Here is a 16609-nt window from a genome sequence, read left to right as displayed (position 1 = left end):
AAATGCCTCTTTGTTGTGGTTATGGTGAGCCTTTAAAAATTTTAGAAATGCCGCTGATTTTAGGTTATGGTGAGCATTTCAATATTTTTTTGTCGTTGTTAACTGTCATATTAAAAACTTCTATGGGTAATTTATTAAGTAACATGATTACTTTGCATTACCGTGATGTTTATGTCAGCTATTCTTGTAAAGTATTTGCTCAGCTGCACACAGTCAAGTCAAACGGGAGTTAATATATGCGTGGAATCGACCAATCACAGTCGAGTGGGCGGGGTTATCCGGCCAACGCAATAACAAAGGCACGAACGAAAAGCTATGCATGGCATCAAGTAATCACAGTCGAGTGGGCGGGGTTATCTGGCTAACGCAATAACAAAGGCACGAACGAAAAGCTAAGTGCTGATACAGCTGCTGAAAACCTATTTTGACACAAAAACTGGAAATTGGAGAGAAATAGGTGAAGCCCAAATGCCACAAGTATCCCCCTGGAACATAGTTATATGTTGGTGCATTCTAAATAATCACCAGCAAATAATTGGGAGTGCAGAATGCAGAGGCTTACCACTTGGTCGTATTTATTTGCTAGAGCATTTTTATATGGGGGGGGGGGGAAAGCCCCAAAAAAACATTTCATATATGTATAAATATTTATTGGGGGTCTGTGTGACGTTTTTTAACCCATTCAGGAGCAAGAGATTTTCATACTCCAATGATGACAGTTGCTAAAGCATGATTTCATTTTTATACCTTTGATATAAGAATGACACTTCATGAGTCCTGAGGTGATTTGTCTATCAAGGGGCATTTGTGATCTAAAAGATCAGACAAATGTACTTAAATATTTGATACCCCCCAAAACCTTAATCTAGTACAAATGTCCTGCTGGAGCAAACAAAATATCTGTATAATTATAGTTATTTCAGTGCGTTAGATGGAGCTTTCCTCTTGCTAGCAGTTCATCTGGTAAATCGCTACAGAATATTTGCATTCAGCTGTATCTTCAGCTGACCAGAAAATAAATTCATTAGAGCCTCTATATTAGTTGTAGGCAGGAATCTAAAACAGAGTGCCTCTAGTGGCAACTACTTCTTTATTGTTAATGCCATCGTGTGAATGAAGGCATTTTTAACCTGACGTGTAAAGGTCACATGGTGCTGGCCGTCGTATGTAAAGTGCTGCCCAGTAGGGTATAGCATCTGTATGTTCTTCCACAAATGATATCAATTACTGCAGAGCCGTCACTGAATCCCACAGATGGTACATTTTGCTTGTTGCTCAGCATCGCGTAACATTTATGTGTCCAGTTAAAAATTGCAGGCGCAATGAGGGTCCACCGCCCAGCAGGTGCGGGTTCCATCTCTGATACATATCATCAGCGACGTCGTCCATTAAATGCGTTTCATGATGGTACTGTAAAAGTGAGTCAGTTCTTTGAATACGGAATATATTTTATTTTAATATATACTGACCATTGCTCTTATGAGTTTTGGCTGTTGCTGATCAGTGGATTAGAAATGGGCATCTGTGCAATAAAACTTTAGCCATCTCATCAGTGTTCCAATCAACTGCAATTGGTGGCTACTGACTGAGACGGTTGGGGGTTCAAGTAAATGATCTCTCTCTTCTGCATCACGCCGTGTTCCTTGATGCACAGGGACACTCGGTGAACTTGTGGCTGTATCTCTTGTCTCCATTCACTAAAAGATTAAATGATCAGTATGTTATGCAATATTTCAACTGACCAGACTCAACTGCAGTTAGGGGTATCCCCCGGAGGCAGAGGACACATGGGGCTATGTTTGAGTTTGGGAGGGGGGGGGGCACTGGTGGATTCCTGGGGAGACTTATTACTTGCCTTCCCAGTCCATTCATGTCTAAGTAACCCTGTGCTTATTGGGGGCACAGGGCGAACGAGATGGCCCGTCTGGTCTGATTTTATAATCCTTGATACCGAACATACTTCATCTAACATACTATCCTTCAGAACCAACAGACTTCAGTAGAGTCTTCATCTTCCTATCCTTCTGTAAAACACATCGGAATAGATACAACACCTGTTAATCTCCGCGGCACAATATATTCCGAAAATAGTAAATAGAGAATCTTCCGTACCCTATGTCATTCCGATCGTGCTAATAGCGACAATACGTTTAACCCGTCACAGTTCATGTGTCCATGATCAGAGCTAGAATTACTGCTACCCAGGGTAAATGGCAAAGTGGCAAGTTTTCATGGGGTTAAATAATGTTAGGACATACAAATTAATAGGAGTAACATTCTTAATGCTATAGTTGCTTATATAGAAGATAAAACAGTATCTTTAACATAGGCGATGTACGTTTTGATCCTGCACTTTTTCTAGATCTCGTCCTCAACACTATTCCTTACATTTGGTCCATCATACACCGGGGGCTCCCACCTAGTTTTCCGTATGGGAGAAGAAACCTAGTTCAGCCACTTAAGGGTTCACGAAAGAGAAAAAAGAGGGAAAAAAACAAAACAAAACAGGATAATCGGAGCTTTTCGTAATATAAGGGTTTGTATCATTTCATAGCAAACAATTAACATACCCTAAGTTGATACAAAGTGAGACCTGGATGAGATACCACATGCACCATTGGCTTGGATCTATGTTAAGGATGGAATTGTACAACTCCATCCTTCTAACAAGGGGCATGCATTCATCACGCACTTCAACTCAGCCAACCCAGTGCATAGTGTCACCCGCCCTGGTATTTAAGTCGCGAGAAATGCCTCTTTGTTGTGGTTATGGTGAGCCTTTAAAAATTTTAGAAATGCCGCTGATTTTAGGTTATGGTGAGCATTTCAATATTTTTTTGTCGTTGTTAACTGTCATATTAAAAACTTCTATGGGTAATTTATTAAGTAACATGATTACTTTGCATTACCGTGATGTTTATGTCAGCTATTCTTGTAAAGTATTTGCTCAGCTGCACACAGTCAAGTCAAACGGGAGTTAATATATGCATGGAATCGACCAATCACAGTCGAGTGGGCGGGGTTATCCGGCCAACGCAATAACAAAGGCACGAACGAAAAGCTATGCATGGCATCAACCAATCACAGTCGAGTGGGCGGGGTTATCTGGCTAACGCAATAACAAAGGCACGAACGAAAAGCTAAGTGCTGATACAGCTGCTGAAAACCTATTTTGACACAAAAACTGGAAATTGGAGAGAAATAGGTGAAGCCCAAATGCCACAAGTATCCCCCTGGAACATAGTTATATGTTGGTGCATTCTAAATAATCACCAGCAAATAATTGGGAGTGCAGAATGCAGAGGCTTACCACTTGGTCGTATTTATTTGCTAGAGCATTTTTATATGGGGGGGGGAAAAAGCCCCAAAAAAACATTTCATATATGTATAAATATTTATTGGGGGTCTGTGTGACATTTTTTAACCCATTCAGGAGCAAGAGATTTTCATACTCCAATGATGACAGTTGCTAAAGCATGATTTCATTTTTATACCTTTGATATAAGAATGACACTTCATGAGTCCTGAGGTGATTTGTCTATCAAGGGGCATTTGTGATCTAAAAGATCAGACAAATGTACTTAAATATTTGATACCCCCCAAAACCTTAATCTAGTACAAATGTCCTGCTGGAGCAAACACAATATCTGTATAATTATAGTTATTTCAGTGCGTTAGATGGAGCTTTCCTCTTGCTAGCAGTTCATCTGGTAAATCGCTACAGAATATTTGCATTCAGCTGTATCTTCAGCTGACCAGAAAATAAATTCATTAGAGCCTCTATATTAGTTGTAGGCAGGAATCTAAAACAGAGTGCCTCTAGTGGCAACTACTTCTTTATTGTTAATGCCATCGTGTGAATGAAGGCATTTTTAACCTGACGTGTAAAGGTCACATGGTGCTGGCCGTCGTATGTAAAGTGCTGCCCAGTAGGGTATAGCATCTGTATGTTCTTCCACAAATGATATCAATTACTGCAGAGCCGTCACTGAATCCCACAGATGGTACATTTTGCTTGTTGCTCAGCATCGCGTAACATTTATGTGTCCAGTTAAAAATTGCAGGCGCAATGAGGGTCCACCGCCCAGCAGGTGCGGGTTCCATCTCTGATACATATCATCAGCGACGTCGTCCATTAAATGCGTTTCATGATGGTACTGTAAAAGTGAGTCAGTTCTTTGAATACGGAATATATTTTATTTTAATATATACTGACCATTGCTCTTATGAGTTTTGGCTGTTGCTGATCAGTGGATTAGAAATGGGCATCTGTGCAATAAAACTTTAGCCATCTCATCAGTGTTCCAATCAACTGCAATTGGTGGCTACTGACTGAGACGGTTGGGGGTTCAAGTAAATGATCTCTCTCTTCTGCATCACGCCGTGTTCCTTGATGCACAGGGACACTCGGTGAACTTGTGGCTGTATCTCTTGTCTCCATTCACTAAAAGATTAAATGATCAGTATGTTATGCAATATTTCAACTGACCAGACTCAACTGCAGTTAGGGGTATCCCCCGGAGGCAGAGGACACATGGGGCTATGTTTGAGTTTGGGAGGGGGGGGGCACTGGTGGATTCCTGGGGAGACTTATTACTTGCCTTCCCAGTCCATTCATGTCTAAGTAACCCTGTGCTTATTGGGGGCACAGGGCGAACGAGATGGCCCGTCTGGTCTGATTTTATAATCCTTGATACCGAACATACTTCATCTAACATACTATCCTTCAGAACCAACAGACTTCAGTAGAGTCTTCATCTTCCTATCCTTCTGTAAAACACATCGGAATAGATACAACACCTGTTAATCTCCGCGGCACAATATATTCCGAAAATAGTAAATAGAGAATCTTCCGTACCCTATGTCATTCCGATCGTGCTAATAGCGACAATACGTTTAACCCGTCACAGTTCATGTGTCCATGATCAGAGCTAGAATTACTGCTACCCAGGGTAAATGGCAAAGTGGCAAGTTTTCATGGGGTTAAATAATGTTAGGACATACAAATTAATAGGAGTAACATTCTTAATGCTATAGTTGCTTATATAGAAGATAAAACAGTATCTTTAACATAGGCGATGTACGTTTTGATCCTGCACTTTTTCTAGATCTCGTCCTCAACACTATTCCTTACATTTGGTCCATCATACACCGGGGGCTCCCACCTAGTTTTCCGTATGGGAGAAGAAACCTAGTTCAGCCACTTAAGGGTTCACGAAAGAGAAAAAAGAGGGAAAAAAACAAAACAAAACAGGATAATCGGAGCTTTTCGTAATATAAGGGTTTGTATCATTTCATAGCAAACAATTAACATACCCTAAGTTGATACAAAATGAGACCTGGATGAGATACCACATGCACCGTTGGCTTGGATCTATGTTAAGGATGGAATTGTACAACTCCATCCTTCTAACAAGGGGCATGCATTCATCACACACTTCAACTCAGCCAACCCAGTGCATAGAGTCACCCACCCTGGTATTTAAGTCGCGAGAAATGCCTCTTTGTTGTGGTTATGGTGAGCCTTTAAAAATTTTAGAAATGCCGCTGATTTTAGGTTATGGTGAGCATTTCAATATTTTTTTGTCGTTGTTAACTGTCATATTAAAAACTTCTATGGGTAATTTATTAAGTAACATGATTACTTTGCATTACCGTGATGTTTATGTCAGCTATTCTTGTAAAGTATTTGCTCAGCTGCACACAGTCAAGTCAAACGGGAGTTAATATATGCATGGAATCGACCAATCACAGTCGAGTGGGTGGGGTTATCCGGCCAACGCAATAACAAAGGCACGAACGAAAAGCTATGCATGGCATCAACCAATCACAGTCGAGTGGGCGGGGTTATCTGGCTAACGCAATAACAAAGGCACGAACGAAAAGCTAAGTGCTGATACAGCTGCTGAAAACCTATTTTGACACAAAAACTGGAAATTGGAGAGAAATAGGTGAAGCCTAAATGCCACAAGTATCCCCCTGGAACATAGTTATATGTTGGTGCATTCTAAATAATCACCAGCAAATAATTGGGAGTGCAGAATGCAGAGGCTTACCACTTGGTCGTATTTATTTGCTAGAGCATTTTTATATGGGGGGGGGGAAAGCCCCAAAAAAACATTTCATATATGTATAAATATTTATTGGGGGTCTGTGTGACGTTTTTTAACCCATTCAGGAGCAAGAGATTTTCATACTCCAATGATGACAGTTGCTAAAGCATGATTTCATTTTTATACCTTTGATATAAGAATGACACTTCATGAGTCCTGAGGTGATTTGTCTATCAAGGGGCATTTGTGATCTAAAAGATCAGACAAATGTACTTAAATATTTGATACCCCCCAAAACCTTAATCTAGTACAAATGTCCTGCTGGAGCAAACAAAATATCTGTATAATTATAGTTATTTCAGTGCGTTAGATGGAGCTTTCCTCTTGCTAGCAGTTCATCTGGTAAATCGCTACAGAATATTTGCATTCAGCTGTATCTTCAGCTGACCAGAAAATGAATTCATTAGAGCCTCTATATTAGTTGTAGGCAGGAATCTAAAACAGAGTGCCTCTAGTGGCAACTACTTCTTTATTGTTAATGCCATCGTGTGAATGAAGGCATTTTTAACCTGACGTGTAAAGGTCACATGGTGCTGGCCGTCGTATGTAAAGTGCTGCCCAGTAGGGTATAGCATCTGTATGTTCTTCCACAAATGATATCAATTACTGCAGAGCCGTCACTGAATCCCACAGATGGTACATTTTGCTTGTTGCTCAGCATCGCGTAACATTTATGTGTCCAGTTAAAAATTGCAGGCGCAATGAGGGTCCACCGCCCAGCAGGTGCGGGTTCCATCTCTGATACATATCATCAGCGACGTCGTCCATTAAATGCGTTTCATGATGGTACTGTAAAAGTGAGTCAGTTCTTTGAATACGGAATATATTTTATTTTAATATATACTGACCATTGCTCTTATGAGTTTTGGCTGTTGCTGATCAGTGGATTAGAAATGGGCATCTGTGCAATAAAACTTTAGCCATCTCATCAGTGTTCCAATCAACTGCAATTGGTGGCTACTGACTGAGACGGTTGGGGGTTCAAGTAAATGATCTCTCTCTTCTGCATCACGCCGTGTTCCTTGATGCACAGGGACACTCGGTGAACTTGTGGCTGTATCTCTTGTCTCCATTCACTAAAAGATTAAATGATCAGTATGTTATGCAATATTTCAACTGACCAGACTCAACTGCAGTTAGGGGTATCCCCCGGAGGCAGAGGACACATGGGGCTATGTTTGAGTTTGGGAGGGGGGGGGCACTGGTGGATTCCTGGGGAGACTTATTACTTGCCTTCCCAGTCCATTCATGTCTAAGTAACCCTGTGCTTATTGGGGGCACAGGGCGAACGAGATGGCCCGTCTGGTCTGATTTTATAATCCTTGATACCGAACATACTTCATCTAACATACTATCCTTCAGAACCAACAGACTTCAGTAGAGTCTTCATCTTCCTATCCTTCTGTAAAACACATCGGAATAGATACAACACCTGTTAATCTCCGCGGCACAATATATTCCGAAAATAGTAAATAGAGAATCTTCCGTACCCTATGTCATTCCGATCGTGCTAATAGCGACAATACGTTTAACCCGTCACAGTTCATGTGTCCATGATCAGAGCTAGAATTACTGCTACCCAGGGTAAATGGCAAAGTGGCAAGTTTTCATGGGGTTAAATAATGTTAGGACATACAAATTAATAGGAGTAACATTCTTAATGCTATAGTTGCTTATATAGAAGATAAAACAGTATCTTTAACATAGGCGATGTACGTTTTGATCCTGCACTTTTTCTAGATCTCGTCCTCAACACTATTCCTTACATTTGGTCCATCATACACCGGGGGCTCCCACCTAGTTTTCCGTATGGGAGAAGAAACCTAGTTCAGCCACTTAAGGGTTCACGAAAGTGAAAAAAGAGGGAAAAAAACAAAACAAAACAGGATAATCGGAGCTTTTCGTAATATAAGGGTTTGTATCATTTCATAGCAAACAATTAACATACCCTAAGTTGATACAAAGTGAGACCTGGATGAGATACCACATGCACCATTGGCTTGGATCTATGTTAAGGATGGAATTGTACAACTCCATCCTTCTAACAAGGGGCATGCATTCATCACGCACTTCAACTCAGCCAACCCAGTGCATAGCGTCACCCGCCCTGGTATTTAAGTCGCGAGAAATGCCTCTTTGTTGTGGTTATGGTGAGCCTTTAAAAATTTTAGAAATGCCGCTGATTTTAGGTTATGGTGAGCATTTCAATATTTTTTTGTCGTTGTTAACTGTCATATTAAAAACTTCTATGGGTAATTTATTAAGTAACATGATTACTTTGCATTACCGTGATGTTTATGTCAGCTATTCTTGTAAAGTATTTGCTCAGCTGCACACAGTCAAGTCAAACGGGAGTTAATATATGCATGGAATCGACCAATCACAGTCGAGTGGGCGGGGTTATCCGGCCAACGCAATAACAAAGGCACGAACGAAAAGCTATGCATGGCATCAACCAATCACAGTCGAGTGGGCGGGGTTATCTGGCTAACGCAATAACAAAGGCACGAACGAAAAGCTAAGTGCTGATACAGCTGCTGAAAACCTATTTTGACACAAAAACTGGAAATTGGAGAGAAATAGGTGAAGCCCAAATGCCACAAGTATCCCCCTGGAACATAGTTATATGTTGGTGCATTCTAAATAATCACCAGCAAATAATTGGGAGTGCAGAATGCAGAGGCTTACCACTTGGTCGTATTTATTTGCTAGAGCATTTTTATATGGGGGGGGGGGAAAAGCCCCCAAAAAACATTTCATATATGTATAAATATTTATTGGGGGTCTGTGTGACGTTTTTTAACCCATTCAGGAGCAAGAGATTTTCATACTCCAATGATGACAGTTGCTAAAGCATGATTTCATTTTTATACCTTTGATATAAGAATGACACTTCATGAGTCCTGAGGTGATTTGTCTATCAAGGGGCATTTGTGATCTAAAAGATCAGACAAATGTACTTAAATATTTGATACCCCCCAAAACCTTAATCTAGTACAAATGTCCTGCTGGAGCAAACAAAATATCTGTATAATTATAGTTATTTCAGTGCGTTAGATGGAGCTTTCCTCTTGCTAGCAGTTCATCTGGTAAATCGCTACAGAATATTTGCATTCAGCTGTATCTTCAGCTGACCAGAAAATAAATTCATTAGAGCCTCTATATTAGTTGTAGGCAGGAATCTAAAACAGAGTGCCTCTAGTGGCAACTACTTCTTTATTGTTAATGCCATCGTGTGAATGAAGGCATTTTTAACCTGACGTGTAAAGGTCACATGGTGCTGGCCGTCGTATGTAAAGTGCTGCCCAGTAGGGTATAGCATCTGTATGTTCTTCCACAAATGATATCAATTACTGCAGAGCCGTCACTGAATCCCACAGATGGTACATTTTGCTTGTTGCTCAGCATCGCGTAACATTTATGTGTCCAGTTAAAAATTGCAGGCGCAATGAGGGTCCACCGCCCAGCAGGTGCGGGTTCCATCTCTGATACATATCATCAGCGACGTCGTCCATTAAATGCGTTTCATGATGGTACTGTAAAAGTGAGTCAGTTCTTTGAATACGGAATATATTTTATTTTAATATATACTGACCATTGCTCTTATGAGTTTTGGCTGTTGCTGATCAGTGGATTAGAAATGGGCATCTGTGCAATAAAACTTTAGCCATCTCATCAGTGTTCCAATCAACTGCAATTGGTGGCTACTGACTGAGACGGTTGGGGGTTCAAGTAAATGATCTCTCTCTTCTGCATCACGCCGTGTTCCTTGATGCACAGGGACACTCGGTGAACTTGTGGCTGTATCTCTTGTCTCCATTCACTAAAAGATTAAATGATCAGTATGTTATGCAATATTTCAACTGACCAGACTCAACTGCAGTTAGGGGTATCCCCCGGAGGCAGAGGACACATGGGGCTATGTTTGAGTTTGGGAGGGGGGGGGCACTGGTGGATTCCTGGGGAGACTTATTACTTGCCTTCCCAGTCCATTCATGTCTAAGTAACCCTGTGCTTATTGGGGGCACAGGGCGAACGAGATGGCCCGTCTGGTCTGATTTTATAATCCTTGATACCGAACATACTTCATCTAACATACTATCCTTCAGAACCAACAGACTTCAGTAGAGTCTTCATCTTCCTATCCTTCTGTAAAACACATCGGAATAGATACAACACCTGTTAATCTCCGCGGCACAATATATTCCGAAAATAGTAAATAGAGAATCTTCCGTACCCTATGTCATTCCGATCGTGCTAATAGCGACAATACGTTTAACCCGTCACAGTTCATGTGTCCATGATCAGAGCTAGAATTACTGCTACCCAGGGTAAATGGCAAAGTGGCAAGTTTTCATGGGGTTAAATAATGTTAGGACATACAAATTAATAGGAGTAACATTCTTAATGCTATAGTTGCTTATATAGAAGATAAAACAGTATCTTTAACATAGGCGATGTACGTTTTGATCCTGCACTTTTTCTAGATCTCGTCCTCAACACTATTCCTTACATTTGGTCCATCATACACCGGGGGCTCCCACCTAGTTTTCCGTATGGGAGAAGAAACCTAGTTCAGCCACTTAAGGGTTCACGAAAGAGAAAAAAGAGGGAAAAAAACAAAACAAAACAGGATAATCGGAGCTTTTCGTAATATAAGGGTTTGTATCATTTCATAGCAAACAATTAACATACCCTAAGTTGATACAAAGTGAGACCTGGATGAGATACCACATGCACCATTGGCTTGGATCTATGTTAAGGATGGAATTGTACAACTCCATCCTTCTAACAAGGGGCATGCATTCATCACGCACTTCAACTCAGCCAACCCAGTGCATAGCGTCACCCGCCCTGGTATTTAAGTCGCGAGAAATGCCTCTTTGTTGTGGTTATGGTGAGCCTTTAAAAATTTTAGAAATGCCGCTGATTTTAGGTTATGGTGAGCATTTCAATATTTTTTTGTCGTTGTTAACTGTCATATTAAAAACTTCTATGGGTAATTTATTAAGTAACATGATTACTTTGCATTACCGTGATGTTTATGTCAGCTATTCTTGTAAAGTATTTGCTCAGCTGCACACAGTCAAGTCAAACGGGAGTTAATATATGCATGGAATCGACCAATCACAGTCGAGTGGGCGGGGTTATCCGGCCAACGCAATAACAAAGGCACGAACGAAAAGCTATGCATGGCATCAACCAATCACAGTCGAGTGGGCGGGGTTATCTGGCTAACGCAATAACAAAGGCACGAACGAAAAGCTAAGTGCTGATACAGCTGCTGAAAACCTATTTTGACACAAAAACTGGAAATTGGAGAGAAATAGGTGAAGCCTAAATGCCACAAGTATCCCCCTGGAACATAGTTATATGTTGGTGCATTCTAAATAATCACCAGCAAATAATTGGGAGTGCAGAATGCAGAGGCTTACCACTTGGTCGTATTTATTTGCTAGAGCATTTTTATATGGGGGGGGGGGAAAGCCCCAAAAAAACATTTCATATATGTATAAATATTTATTGGGGGTCTGTGTGACGTTTTTTAACCCATTCAGGAGCAAGAGATTTTCATACTCCAATGATGACAGTTGCTAAAGCATGATTTCATTTTTATACCTTTGATATAAGAATGACACTTCATGAGTCCTGAAGTGATTTGTCTATCAAGGGGCATTTGTGATCTAAAAGATCAGACAAATGTACTTAAATATTTGATACCCCCCAAAACCTTAATCTAGTACAAATGTCCTGCTGGAGCAAACAAAATATCTGTATAATTATAGTTATTTCAGTGCGTTAGATGGAGCTTTCCTCTTGCTAGCAGTTCATCTGGTAAATCGCTACAGAATATTTGCATTCAGCTGTATCTTCAGCTGACCAGAAAATGAATTCATTAGAGCCTCTATATTAGTTGTAGGCAGGAATCTAAAACAGAGTGCCTCTAGTGGCAACTACTTCTTTATTGTTAATGCCATCGTGTGAATGAAGGCATTTTTAACCTGACGTGTAAAGGTCACATGGTGCTGGCCGTCGTATGTAAAGTGCTGCCCAGTAGGGTATAGCATCTGTATGTTCTTCCACAAATGATATCAATTACTGCAGAGCCGTCACTGAATCCCACAGATGGTACATTTTGCTTGTTGCTCAGCATCGCGTAACATTTATGTGTCCAGTTAAAAATTGCAGGCGCAATGAGGGTCCACCGCCCAGCAGGTGCGGGTTCCATCTCTGATACATATCATCAGCGACGTCGTCCATTAAATGCGTTTCATGATGGTACTGTAAAAGTGAGTCAGTTCTTTGAATACGGAATATATTTTATTTTAATATATACTGACCATTGCTCTTATGAGTTTTGGCTGTTGCTGATCAGTGGATTAGAAATGGGCATCTGTGCAATAAAACTTTAGCCATCTCATCAGTGTTCCAATCAACTGCAATTGGTGGCTACTGACTGAGACGGTTGGGGGTTCAAGTAAATGATCTCTCTCTTCTGCATCACGCCGTGTTCCTTGATGCACAGGGACACTCGGTGAACTTGTGGCTGTATCTCTTGTCTCCATTCACTAAAAGATTAAATGATCAGTATGTTATGCAATATTTCAACTGACCAGACTCAACTGCAGTTAGGGGTATCCCCCGGAGGCAGAGGACACATGGGGCTATGTTTGAGTTTGGGGGGGGGGGGGCACTGGTGGATTCCTGGGGAGACTTATTACTTGCCTTCCCAGTCCATTCATGTCTAAGTAACCCTGTGCTTATTGGGGGCACAGGGCGAACGAGATGGCCCGTCTGGTCTGATTTTATAATCCTTGATACCGAACATACTTCATCTAACATACTATCCTTCAGAACCAACAGACTTCAGTAGAGTCTTCATCTTCCTATCCTTCTGTAAAACACATCGGAATAGATACAACACCTGTTAATCTCCGCGGCACAATATATTCCGAAAATAGTAAATAGAGAATCTTCCGTACCCTATGTCATTCCGATCGTGCTAATAGCGACAATACGTTTAACCCGTCACAGTTCATGTGTCCATGATCAGAGCTAGAATTACTGCTACCCAGGGTAAATGGCAAAGTGGCAAGTTTTCATGGGGTTAAATAATGTTAGGACATACAAATTAATAGGAGTAACATTCTTAATGCTATAGTTGCTTATATAGAAGATAAAACAGTATCTTTAACATAGGCGATGTACGTTTTGATCCTGCACTTTTTCTAGATCTCGTCCTCAACACTATTCCTTACATTTGGTCCATCATACACCGGGGGCTCCCACCTAGTTTTCCGTATGGGAGAAGAAACCTAGTTCAGCCACTTAAGGGTTCACGAAAGAGAAAAAAGAGGGAAAAAAACAAAACAAAACAGGATAATCGGAGCTTTTCGTAATATAAGGGTTTGTATCATTTCATAGCAAACAATTAACATACCCTAAGTTGATACAAAATGAGACCTGGATGAGATACCACATGCACCGTTGGCTTGGATCTATGTTAAGGATGGAATTGTACAACTCTAACAAGGGGCATGCATTCATCACGCACTTCAACTCAGCCAACCCAGTGCATAGCGTCACCCGCCCTGGTATTTAAGTCGCGAGAAATGCCTCTTTGTTGTGGTTATGGTGAGCCTTTAAAAATTTTAGAAATGCCGCTGATTTTAGGTTATGGTGAGCATTTCAATATTTTTTTGTCGTTGTTAACTGTCATATTAAAAACTTCTATGGGTAATTTATTAAGTAACATGATTACTTTGCATTACCGTGATGTTTATGTCAGCTATTCTTGTAAAGTATTTGCTCAGCTGCACACAGTCAAGTCAAACGGGAGTTAATATATGCGTGGAATCGACCAATCACAGTCGAGTGGGCGGGGTTATCCGGCCAACGCAATAACAAAGGCACGAACGAAAAGCTATGCATGGCATCAACCAATCACAGTCGAGTGGGCGGGGTTATCTGGCTAACGCAATAACAAAGGCACGAACGAAAAGCTAAGTGCTGATACAGCTGCTGAAAACCTATTTTGACACAAAAACTGGAAATTGGAGAGAAATAGGTGAAGCCCAAATGCCACAAGTATCCCCCTGGAACATAGTTATATGTTGGTGCATTCTAAATAATCACCAGCAAATAATTGGGAGTGCAGAATGCAGAGGCTTACCACTTGGTCGTATTTATTTGCTAGAGCATTTTTATATGGGGGGGGGGGAAAGCCCCAAAAAAACATTTCATATATGTATAAATATTTATTGGGGGTCTGTGTGACGTTTTTTAACCCATTCAGGAGCAAGAGATTTTCATACTCCAATGATGACAGTTGCTAAAGCATGATTTCATTTTTATACCTTTGATATAAGAATGACACTTCATGAGTCCTGAGGTGATTTGTCTATCAAGGGGCATTTGTGATCTAAAAGATCAGACAAATGTACTTAAATATTTGATACCCCCCAAAACCTTAATCTAGTACAAATGTCCTGCTGGAGCAAACAAAATATCTGTATAATTATAGTTATTTCAGTGCGTTAGATGGAGCTTTCCTCTTGCTAGCAGTTCATCTGGTAAATCGCTACAGAATATTTGCATTCAGCTGTATCTTCAGCTGACCAGAAAATAAATTCATTAGAGCCTCTATATTAGTTGTAGGCAGGAATCTAAAACAGAGTGCCTCTAGTGGCAACTACTTCTTTATTGTTAATGCCATCGTGTGAATGAAGGCATTTTTAACCTGACGTGTAAAGGTCACATGGTGCTGGCCGTCGTATGTAAAGTGCTGCCCAGTAGGGTATAGCATCTGTATGTTCTTCCACAAATGATATCAATTACTGCAGAGCCGTCACTGAATCCCACAGATGGTACATTTTGCTTGTTGCTCAGCATCGCGTAACATTTATGTGTCCAGTTAAAAATTGCAGGCGCAATGAGGGTCCACCGCCCAGCAGGTGCGGGTTCCATCTCTGATACATATCATCAGCGACGTCGTCCATTAAATGCGTTTCATGATGGTACTGTAAAAGTGAGTCAGTTCTTTGAATACGGAATATATTTTATTTTAATATATACTGACCATTGCTCTTATGAGTTTTGGCTGTTGCTGATCAGTGGATTAGAAATGGGCATCTGTGCAATAAAACTTTAGCCATCTCATCAGTGTTCCAATCAACTGCAATTGGTGGCTACTGACTGAGACGGTTGGGGGTTCAAGTAAATGATCTCTCTCTTCTGCATCACGCCGTGTTCCTTGATGCACAGGGACACTCGGTGAACTTGTGGCTGTATCTCTTGTCTCCATTCACTAAAAGATTAAATGATCAGTATGTTATGCAATATTTCAACTGACCAGACTCAACTGCAGTTAGGGGTATCCCCCGGAGGCAGAGGACACATGGGGCTATGTTTGAGTTTGGGAGGGGGGGGGGCACTGGTGGATTCCTGGGGAGACTTATTACTTGCCTTCCCAGTCCATTCATGTCTAAGTAACCCTGTGCTTATTGGGGGCACAGGGCGAACGAGATGGCCCGTCTGGTCTGATTTTATAATCCTTGATACCGAACATACTTCATCTAACATACTATCCTTCAGAACCAACAGACTTCAGTAGAGTCTTCATCTTCCTATCCTTCTGTAAAACACATCGGAATAGATACAACACCTGTTAATCTCCGCGGCACAATATATTCCGAAAATAGTAAATAGAGAATCTTCCGTACCCTATGTCATTCCGATCGTGCTAATAGCGACAATACGTTTAACCCGTCACAGTTCATGTGTCCATGATCAGAGCTAGAATTACTGCTACCCAGGGTAAATGGCAAAGTGGCAAGTTTTCATGGGGTTAAATAATGTTAGGACATACAAATTAATAGGAGTAACATTCTTAATGCTATAGTTGCTTATATAGAAGATAAAACACTATCTTTAACATAGGCGATGTACGTTTTGATCCTGCACTTTTTCTAGATCTCGTCCTCAACACTATTCCTTACATTTGGTCCATCATACACCGGGGGCTCCCACCTAGTTTTCCGTATGGGAGAAGAAACCTAGTTCAGCCACTTAAGGGTTCACGAAAGAGAAAAAAGAGGGAAAAAAACAAAACAAAACAGGATAATGGGAGCTTTTCGTAATATAAGGGTTTGTACCATTTCATAGCAAACAATTAACATACCCTAAGTTGATACAAAGTGAGACCTGGATGAGATACCACATGCACCGTTGGCTTGGATCTATGTTAAGGATGGAATTGTACAACTCCATCCTTCTAACAAGGGGCATGCATTCATCACGCACTTCAACTCAGCCAACCCAGTGCATAGCGTCACCCGCCCTGGTATTTAAGTGGCGAGAAATGCCTCTTTGTTGTGGTTATGGTGAGCCTTTAAAAATTTTAGAAATGCCGCTGATTTTAGGCTATGGTGAGCATTTCAATATTTTTTTGTCGTTGTTAACTGTCATATTAAAAACTTCTATGGGTAATTTATTAA

Source organism: Sceloporus occidentalis, unplaced genomic scaffold (genome assembly GCF_023333645.1).
Source record: "Sceloporus occidentalis isolate IW3139 unplaced genomic scaffold, rSceOcc1.0.p SCAF_32, whole genome shotgun sequence".
NCBI classification, from domain to species: domain Eukaryota; kingdom Metazoa; phylum Chordata; class Lepidosauria; order Squamata; family Phrynosomatidae; genus Sceloporus; species Sceloporus occidentalis.
This window is presented reverse-complemented; position numbering follows the sequence as displayed.